We start from the raw sequence: 10,180 nt of genomic DNA, 5'->3' as shown, positions 1-10,180 counted from the left end.
CTGAGTGAAGTAAGCCAGGCAGAGAAGGACAGAAACCATATGTTTGCACTCATAGGTCTAGCAGGAAAACAGGAGAGACCTAATGGAGAACCAGGGGGAGCGGAGGAGGGAGAGAGAGTTGGGGAGAGAGAGGGATGCAAAACTTGAGAGACTATTGAATGCTGAGAATGAACTGAGGGTTGAGGGGGAAGGGGGGGGGAAGAGGTGGTGGTGATGGTGGAGGGCACTTAAGGGGAAGAGCACTGGGTGTTGTATGGAAAACAATTTGACAATAAAATATTATGGAGAAAAAAAAAAGAAGTCCCATACTGACCTAAAATTACTCTTTTTGTCCTTCAGAATTCCTGCCTTCTCAGTCAATATTTATTTCAAATCTATTTACTAGGAATCATTGAAACTCATTTTTTTAGCTTCTTAATTGTGCTCTGAACATGTGCATAGACTTAGTTCTCTACTGAGACCTCATTAGTGTACTCCATCTAGAGGTTAGCTCCTATATAGTATCTCTGGTCTCACTAGTTTCCAGGAAGCATAATCCTTTCCTGTCTTGTTTAAAAAAAAAAAATCCTACCTTTGCTAGACCCAATTACTATTTTTTTAATCTAATGGAAACTTAATGTGCAGTATCTCTACATTAATGGAATGCTTAAAATACCCTAATTTCAAATTACTATTAAGATCCTTTGGTTGTTTTTTCTTAATTATGTACATGTTCCTAGTTTTGTTTTCTTTTGTTTTTCCTTATGTCCTTTTCCCCAGAAGATGCTTCTCCAGTATCTTACGATTATTTTTAAAACATCAAACATAGTAAGCATTACTAGTACTCACAAATACCCAATTCTCTTTTCCATTTCTGTTTAGGAAACTATAGTTTCCAACCCCTTTAGTTAGGTGAGAGCAGTAAAACATCTCTGGCTAATGGAATGTGCATGGTGTGATGTGTGAACTTCATTGCTGAGGCAATGAGAAACCTCTGAATTTTTCTATCTTGTCTCTTATCATGACCACCACTATGCTCTAGAGAGAGGATTTTGTCAGCCTCCTCTTACATGATTATATGAAATAGAACTGCTGTTTGGTCGACTGATCATGGACATGTAGCATGAGGAAGAAATAAACTTTTGCTGTATTAGAAACCGATATTTCAGGGTTAATTTGTTACTGGGGTATAACCTACTATCCTGATTAATAAAACCATTATGTTATGAGTAGGCCCTAGCAATAGCAAGCATTATCTCCATTGGCAGAAGAGGTGTAAGATTCCCTAGAATGTAGCAAGATGACAAATCCATTTTGATGTCTATAAACTTGGAATAAATGACTTTTTAAGTAAGGAATTTTTTTTAAGCAAGACAACATTTTGATTTATTAAATATGGACTAGTTCAGAGACTTAATTTTAGCATCTAAAGGTGAAATTCCTTGTTTTTCTGTTTGAAAATTAGATTTCTTTTCATAATACTGTTTTTCTGTAAAACTATTGTTTCTTTCCTACCTTGTATTTCTAAGACTTTCATATCTAAAGAGGCAATTAAGTTTTAGAGCTGTAAGAACAGGTTAGCTTCATGATTCCCACCTCACCCATGGGATCAACTGTGGCACAGTACAGACAATTCCAGTGCCATGGATCCTTTATGTCCAGAATCTGTCTTGTGTTTTGCCTTCCAAACCTGCCTTGACTGCTTCACTTGTTCATTCCTGAGGCTTTTCCGGATGTCTAGTCTCTGGACTCCACCCTCCATTTAGACCTAATGTTTCGACTTTACGTGCTTCCCACACCCTCATCTGGGACCCATGCATCAATCCCCCTTTGTTCTTCAGCCAAAAGCATATTTCCCCGCCCCCATTCCCACACTCAGGATCAACCCCTAAACCTAGGCTCCCCACATTCCTAGGAAAAGAGGTCAGCAACAGGAGGTCACATTAAAAAGAATGAAGCTCATGCAGGTAGTAATAAAAGTTATTTTCGTGTATGATTTCAGGAAATCAATCTCATTTGCTTCAAATTTTCCATGATCTTAATTATTTCTGGGTTTCCTGCTTATAGTTTACTTATTTCTGGTATTGTAATCCATCAACATGTAAATATATTGATATCCTGATGGTGAGATAGAAATGACAGAGAAGCGTCAGGCTGCAGAGTGCTTTATAAAAAAGGACAGTTTTCTTATTTTCCAGATGGGTCAGGGAGGCACAGCTGGAAAGAGAATGTGGGTTTTTATCCAAATCCTGTGCTTTCATTTGTCTTGGCAGCTGCATTCTGAAGAGTGTAGGTCATTAAGAGGACACAGCTCTGTGGGCTGAGCTTCTGTGCAAAGTAGCGCTTCAACAGCAGGGCTGTGAGCCTCTTGGACACACCTGATATACTGGCCAGTTATATAAACTGCTACATAATTCCTACACACAAACAGAGACGCTTTCTACAAAATGTAGTTCAACATTTCTTGCATATCCATTTTAATTAGGATACTTTTGCTGAACTGAATGCTCTCATTTTCAGGGCTTACATGATTATGGCTGCCAATATTACCATAAGAGGAAAAAAATAAATTTGTCAAAGTAATTTCTCTAAATGTATAATGACTTCTTGTCTTTTCTCTCCTGCCCCAAGTATTCCTCAACACTAATCTAGAGTTAATATTTTATCATCACTTGTTATTATTAATTACAAATTATTTATCCTTTACTGTGTTTTTCCTCTGCTCATATAAAATCAGTCATGATTTCTAGCCAAGGCTCTAGTGATTTAAAAAGTGTTAATGTTTTAGAGTTTGATTAATAGTTCTTTTACATTAAAGAACTTCCTGAAATAGGGAATAGATATACAAAATCCAATAGATTTAATGTGATCCAGAATCTAACACATCCCTCTCTTCCTACAGTTGGGAAGACTTGTTAAGGTTGGAAAAAGGGAGTCTTCTTTTGGTAGTAGTCTAGTCTCTGCCTGCTTCTTCTATCTTTATCTTTCCCAGATTCTTTGTTTTGTTTTCCTCCTCATTTGACATTGATCTATCTACTCTAGGATGTATTGTTATCTCCTTGGTATTTGTTTGAGACCATAATGCACCTCAAACCTTCATTTCAACATAGCATGTGAAATTGGAACTGCAGTATCCATGAAATTGATCAGTACTCAAACCACAAATGTTAAACCTTAAAACTCAATCTTGAAAGGAAGGGAAACTTTTAATAATAATATTGTCAGTAACTTAGCAATCTTCATGTATTCTGTTTCTTTTATAAAAGAATATAAATACATATAATCATGCTTTTATATGTATTTCTCTCTCTGTTACCCCACTGTTTTCTTTTTATAATGATTAGGGTATTGGAGAAACAGAAAGGACATTCAAAAAACAAGAAGCTGTATTTGTGTCCTTAACAGTTATTGGCATATCCCAATGTCAATGAGATGATAGAGTTTTATATAGGAACTATTCTGAGTAATTTGCCCACTTAGTGTATCTAATAGTGACTACAGAAAAGTAAGTAAGGTACACACCATTCACTTTTCTTTCTACTCAGCACTGAGTTTTTGTTTTGTTTTGTTTCTTTTCAATTCAAGACATACACACAAGATTTAATCAAATGACATCTCACACTATGAGGTAGTGCTATATATATATATATATATATATACACACACACATACACATATATATATATAAAACTATATATACATAGTTTCTTAAATAATTCATATGTACAGCAACTATAATTAAAGGACAAATGTAAATGGTGAGAGCAAGAAGCGTATTTCTCTGTTCATTTTGGATCCTTAGCATCCAGCACATTTTTTTCGGATTATGGTAAGCAGGAAGTAGATATTTGCAAATTTAAAACTAATGGTAATACATTATCAATATATGAGGTGGTTCTGCTTTAACTACTAATTCCTCCTCATTGAGTCTCCTACTGTAAAATGACTCTGGAATGATTAAGGAAATAATTGATATTCGCCTTAGGGTCAGCATCTCTTCTGTGGTTCTGATTATGTATTATGATACTGTTTTTTTGTTGTCCACTCATCTATTTTTGCTTTCATCTCTGGTGCCTGACACAGCACGAATCAGGCCACATCTTCTCTTCTCTTTTCTTTTCTCTTCTCTTCTCTCCTCTACTCTCCTTTCCTTTCCTTCCCTTTCCCTTTCCCTTCCTTTTCTTTCCTCTCCTCTCTTCTCCTCTCCTCTTCTTTCCTCTCTTTCTTTCTTAGTGGAACACTTCATGAATCTTGAGTGTCATCCTTACTCAGGGCTCTGTTAATCTTCCATTCCAATTTTAATAGATGTGCTGCCAGGCAAGCACAGACTGTTTCTTTCTAGATGGGGTGTTTCCATGTATTACTCCTGCTCTCCTAATTGTGGAAAGAAAACTCTTATTTGTATGTTGCAATAAGTTAGCCTTTTGTCTTACATTCAGTTTTTCTTTATCCATCCTCCTCCTTTCTTGTATTCTTTCTCCTCTCTCTCCACTGGCTCTTTTCTCATCAGCATATATTTGATATTTAGACATATTCAAGATGTATCCATTTTAAGAACAAACACATAAAAGTAAATAAACTACCTTGATACTTGTGACTTTTTAGGTACGACTTCGTCCTCCCTTTCTTGGCCAAGTCATATGAAATACTAGCTTACCTGGAATGTTTCTTTTTCCGCTGCTCCTTTCTCTTTTCAATCCATGGCAACATCTCTTCGGCCTATCACACTTCACAAAAGGTGTCCTTCATAAGGCCTTAATTCTCAAGGTGACTACTATGATATGGGAAGAAATGCTATAATTATTAATTATATTTCTATTAATATTCATGTCCTCATTAACACTGTAACTTCACTCGGTCCATAAATCAGAAGGGCACATGTTAAGTCAAATGACGGATCCTGAGGGAATAGTGAGTTACACTATGGAGATGTTTCTATTTTATTGCTGTGTTACAGTTTTCAGTTCCTTGTATGAGCTCTTAATCTGGCATATTAGGAATTAACAACAGTAACAGTCTAATGGGCTCTCACAAGAAATATATTAAAAATGAAACCAATATCAATTTAAAATAATATTTATATCAACTACCATGAAGATTAAGTTTACCAAAAGTGCTTTGAAGTAATAGGTAATATTAGCAAAATATTCAAAACAGCTTTAATATTAGAAGGGCCTTTAGAATACATTGACTCATTTTATTCACATTTTTTCTATTTTTATATTATATAATATACACAATCCATTGGTACAGTAGTATATGTATATAATCTATAATCTGTAAGTAAGTAGTTATACATATATGGTTGGTGTATGCTCAAGTAGTGCTCCCTTATGCAATGTGCAATCAGAAATCATATCACTGGGGTGCCTGGGTGGCTCAGTTGGTTGAGCGTCCGGGTTCAGCTTAGGTCATGATCTCATGGTTCTTGGGTTCGAGCCCCATGTCAGGCTTTGTGCAGACAACTAGCTCAGAGCCTGGAGCCTGTCTTCAGATTCTGTGTCTCCCTCTCTCTCTGACCCTCCCATGCTCATGCTCTCACTCTCTCTCTCTCTCAAAAATAAATAAAATTAAAAAAATATCAGATCACCAAACTCAACACCCTTTCCCAAAAAAACAAATAAGTCAGTTAAGAAATAGGCAAAAGACGTGAATAGACGCTTTTCTAAAGAAGACGTTCAGATGGCTAACAGACAAAAGAAAAGATACTCAACATCACTCATCATCATGGAAATACAAATGAAAACCGCAATGATATACCACATCATACTGGTCAGAGTGGCTGACATTCATAACTCAGGTAACAACAGATGTTGTCAAGGATGAGGGGACAGAGGATCTTTTTTACACTTCTTATAGGAATGCAAACTGGTGCAGCCACTCTGGAAAATGGAATGGAGGCTCCTCAAAAAATTAAAAATAGAACTACCCTATGACCTAGCAATTTCACTACTAGGTATGCATTCAGGGTATACAGATGTGCTGTTTTGAAGGGGCACATGCACCCCAATGTTTATAGCAGTGCTATCGACAATAGCCAAAGTATGGAAGGAGCCCAAGTGTCCATCCATGGATGAATGGATAAAGAAGATGTGGTTGATACATACAGTGGAATATTACTCAGCAATCAAAAACAATGAAATCTTTCCATTTGCAACTACATGGATGGAACTAGAGGATGTTAGCCTAAGTGGAATTAGTCAGAGAAAGACAAATACTGTATGACTTCACTCATATGAGGAATTTAAGATACAAAACAGATGAACAGAAGGGAAGGGAAGGGAAATAATATAAAAACAGGGAGGGGGAAAACATAAAAGACTTAAATATAGAGAACAGAGGGTTGCTGAGGGGTGTGAGAGGGGAGATGGTCTAAATGAGTAAGGGGCATTAAGGAATCGACTCCTGAGATCATTGTTGCATATGCTAACTAACTTGGATATAAATTTTAAAAATAATCATATAATTTTTTAAAAATAAAAAAATGGCTGGAAAAAAAGAAAAAGCTTTTAAAAGCAGTAAAACAAAAAAAAGGATATAGCCATTACTGCTATAATGATATGTGTTTGTATAAATGGCTGTGCTTATGCAAAATGACATAAAATCCACAAAGATAATGGATAATTGGGGTTATAGGCACAACATTTAAAAAACTTAGTACAGTGACACCTAAAAAACAATAAGATGAGAATCTAACAAAACCAGTATTTGAGTTTTACGTACCTTGAATGGTTAAGAAATACATAAATTCTACAATAAATATGGCACTTTGTTTGAAAAATGCCTAAGTTTACTTGTGAAGGGGAGTGTAGAAAGCACTGCAGCTGATACACAATCTTATAGAGGTTTTAAGAAATGAAAGATCTCTCTCTGATTATCAGTTCCTGTCAATAAACTACATTATAGTTATTTTGAGTATACAACACATGCAAATAGCTCAGCAGAATGCCTGGCATTTTGTGTTTATTAGTTGTCATTAGTCTCAGCAAATACAAATTAAAAACCACAGTGAGATAGGACTTCACACCCATTAAAATGGCTGAAATGAAAAGGACGGATCTAGCTAGTGCTGGCCAGGATGTAGAACAACTATATTTCTCACATACCCCAAGTGAGAGTGTAAAACAGTACAACTTTGGAAAACTTGTACAATTACACATATAGTTTACTATGACCCGGCAATTGCAACTAACGGGCATATACCCAAGAATGGAGAATGTATGTTATCACAAAAAGAATTTTAAATTAATATTCATAGCAGTTTTATTAACAATAGCTAAAAACTGGAAACAACACAAATGTTCAATGACAGGAGAATGAATATGAAAACGTGGGTATCTTCTTACATTGTCTTCTTATTTAGTAACATACAGTATAAACTACTGATTCATGCAACAGCATAGAAGAATCAAAATGAACATTACCCTGGGTGAATTTTTCAAAATAAAACAAAACAAAACAGTGTTAAATGAATGAAGCCAGATGAAAAGTATTTTATGATTCAAATTATAGGTAGTTCCAAAGTAGAAAAAAAAAAGAAAACTCAAAGTGATGGTGATAAAAAATCACTTGTCAAATATACAATTAAATTTGTTGATTTTCTTGCATGTTAATTATTCTTCAGTAATAAACAAGAACACACATGACTATGCACATATGTCCTAGAACAAATCAGGCTGTTTGGCTATAATTTCACTTTTTAAATATGTTCTGGGGGCACCTGGGTGGCTCAGTTGATTGAGCATCGGACTTCGGCTCAGTTCATGATCTGACAGTTTGTGGGTTTGAGCCCCAAATTGGGCTCTGTGCTGACGGCTCAGATCCTGGAGCCTGCTTCAGATTCTGTGTCTGCCCCTCTCTCTGTCCCTCCCCCACTTACATTCTGCCAGTCTCTCTGTTTCTCAAAAATAAACACTAAAAAAATGTATATATATATTCAGATGCTTTTTTGGTAATATTGAATGCCTAATATATGGAAAGAAAGAAATGCAATAAAAACTATTAAATGTTCAAAAAATCAGATCACTGCATTATATTGCTTTACCTATTTATGGTAGGTGGCTCTCTTGTAGTTAAAAAAATATATTTTCTCATCAATTAATTTTGGGAAATGAAACAATCTATATGTCTCATCAGATAGTTACAATGTGCACAGACATATTAAGTGTCCTGAAATGTCCTTCAGCAGACATATTTTCATTTTACTGGGTTTACAAAGCATTTCCTAAACTTACTTGTTTAGAGGCAGTCTTTTTGTCTTGGTTTTTCTTTCTGTTTTGATTTTGGTGGCATCACTCATAACATGTTTTTGGACATGGTTTGGGTATTCTCCATTTCATGTGGGAAATACTGATTACTGATATGAAGTAATATCTATTATGTATTGTTCAGTTGGAAAAGAAGATTCCAAGCCAATATGAATAGTCTGATCTTATTTAAAAACTTATATGTACATGTAAAGATCTGAGCTGAGATATTTACTAAGATACAAAAAGTACGAGATGGATTTACTGGTAACTCTGTGTTTTTCTATTTTGATTAGCCTAGTAGTGCTTTGGTTCCATTTCTTTCACTCTGTATGTGCCTTTGGCAAAATTACTTAAACTCTCTGTGCTTTAATTTTAATTATAAAATGTTAGTTTTAAGTTTTTTACTTGGAATAAGATATCCTACCTGCTCTAATATTTTTTATACTCAGCAAGTATTTAGTGTGCACCTATTGTGAGCTTAGCACAGTGAAAGTGAATTGTTCATATGACTTAAAACATTAAAAAAAAAAACCTCACAGTTCAGATGTATTAAACTTGAAATAAGACTTACTAAACCTTTACTATACCTTTCAGACCCATGATCCCTTCAGTATAGTGGGGTTCCTGACCTGCCACCACAATGGGACAAGCAACAGTGTCAAAATGCTTATCATGGTCCTTGCTGTTGACATCAAAGGTCAAGAACGTGGCTTGAATATCTGCTTTCCCCTAAGAATCATTTATTCATAATCATAATTTACTTTTTTCTCTTATTTTCTTCATATACTGCTCAATTGTGGGAAACCTTATTTGAAGCTATTCATATTTTTATTTTGTACTACCTTTTAGGAGATTACAAATTCTATGAATTTCTTACACGATAAATTAGAAATTCATTATTTTTTATTTATTTTAACTGTGTCTATAGGAGTGTTGACAACAGTGACCCCATCTTTGGCCCTCCGTCTTGTTCTCCCCGCTGGTGCACCAGTTTGGATGACAACCGTGTGACCTCACCACCATGCCCCTTGCTCTATAAAGCTGGGGCTTAAAGTGCAGATGGGACCAGAGAATATGGGATGGGGAATAGTGGCCGACAACAGCTGTGTGGTGCCCTGTATTGTCCTTCTATCTACCCACCTACCTAATTTCTCCTGTCAGTAAGTTATCCTGAAGAGAACTCAGTGTAAATGGTATGGAGTAACTTACTTCATTTTTCAGTGTTTAGGTGCCATCTCAGTCTGGAGGACACATTACTGACACTCCTCCACTTTCTAACAATGTCTTACTCAAGCTTTGTGCTTTGAACACCCAATAGGACCACTGATCAGGGATTTTGTTGCCATATTTACAAAGTAACACTTCAGTTGAAGGGTCTTAGAGTGTGCTGTGGGTATAATCCAAGAATGAGTCAATGTAAGGAGAATCTTTTTGGAGTAACTATGAATTGGATTTGTTTAGGATTTGCTTCTGGAGTGTTCTGCACTCTCTAGTACCTAGAAGACCACTTTCCCTTCTGAGCCTGTACACTATGGAATGGTGCCTAATATATGAACAAAACTGGAAATAAAAACCACAGCAAAGCCTTTAATTTGCTTTGTGTACATGCTTTCTTTGTTGCTAAACTTATGCTGTCATTATAATGAACCATAAATACAAAATCTCCTTCCATGAAAGTTAAAAAAAAAGTCATTATTAGTTTAGAAGCATGTTTTCTAGTCTGGTTTCTTTCTTTGAAGGTGACAGCATTAAAGGGAAGGACTCCTTGGAAGCAATCATCTTTGGTTTATACTTTAAACCAGTTTTTAAAATCTCGATGTTATTGATATTTGGAGCTGGATAATTCTTTGTGGGGGACATTGTTCTGTGCAGTTTTGAAAATTTAGCAGCATCCCTGGCCTCTACCCACTAGATGCCAGTAGCAAGCCCTCTCTGCCCCAACTGTGACAATC

At 35.7% G+C, this 10,180-nt stretch overlaps 1 long non-coding RNA gene across 1 annotated transcript in view; it reads left to right on the top strand.

Annotated features, from left to right (window-relative positions):
• LOC115305494 overlaps positions 1-9,819 on the top strand; it is a 57,645-nt gene extending 47,826 nt beyond the window's left edge. The window contains exon 4 of the long non-coding RNA XR_003914808.1: positions 9,157-9,819. This is a non-coding gene — a long non-coding RNA (uncharacterized LOC115305494). The remainder of the gene's footprint in view (positions 1-9,156) is intronic.
• The last annotated feature ends 361 nt before the right edge of the window (positions 9,820-10,180 follow it).

The sequence above is a fragment of the Suricata suricatta genome, chromosome 10 (genome assembly GCF_006229205.1).
Source record: "Suricata suricatta isolate VVHF042 chromosome 10, meerkat_22Aug2017_6uvM2_HiC, whole genome shotgun sequence".
Taxonomy (NCBI): domain Eukaryota; kingdom Metazoa; phylum Chordata; class Mammalia; order Carnivora; family Herpestidae; genus Suricata; species Suricata suricatta.
This window is presented reverse-complemented; position numbering and strand designations above follow the sequence as displayed.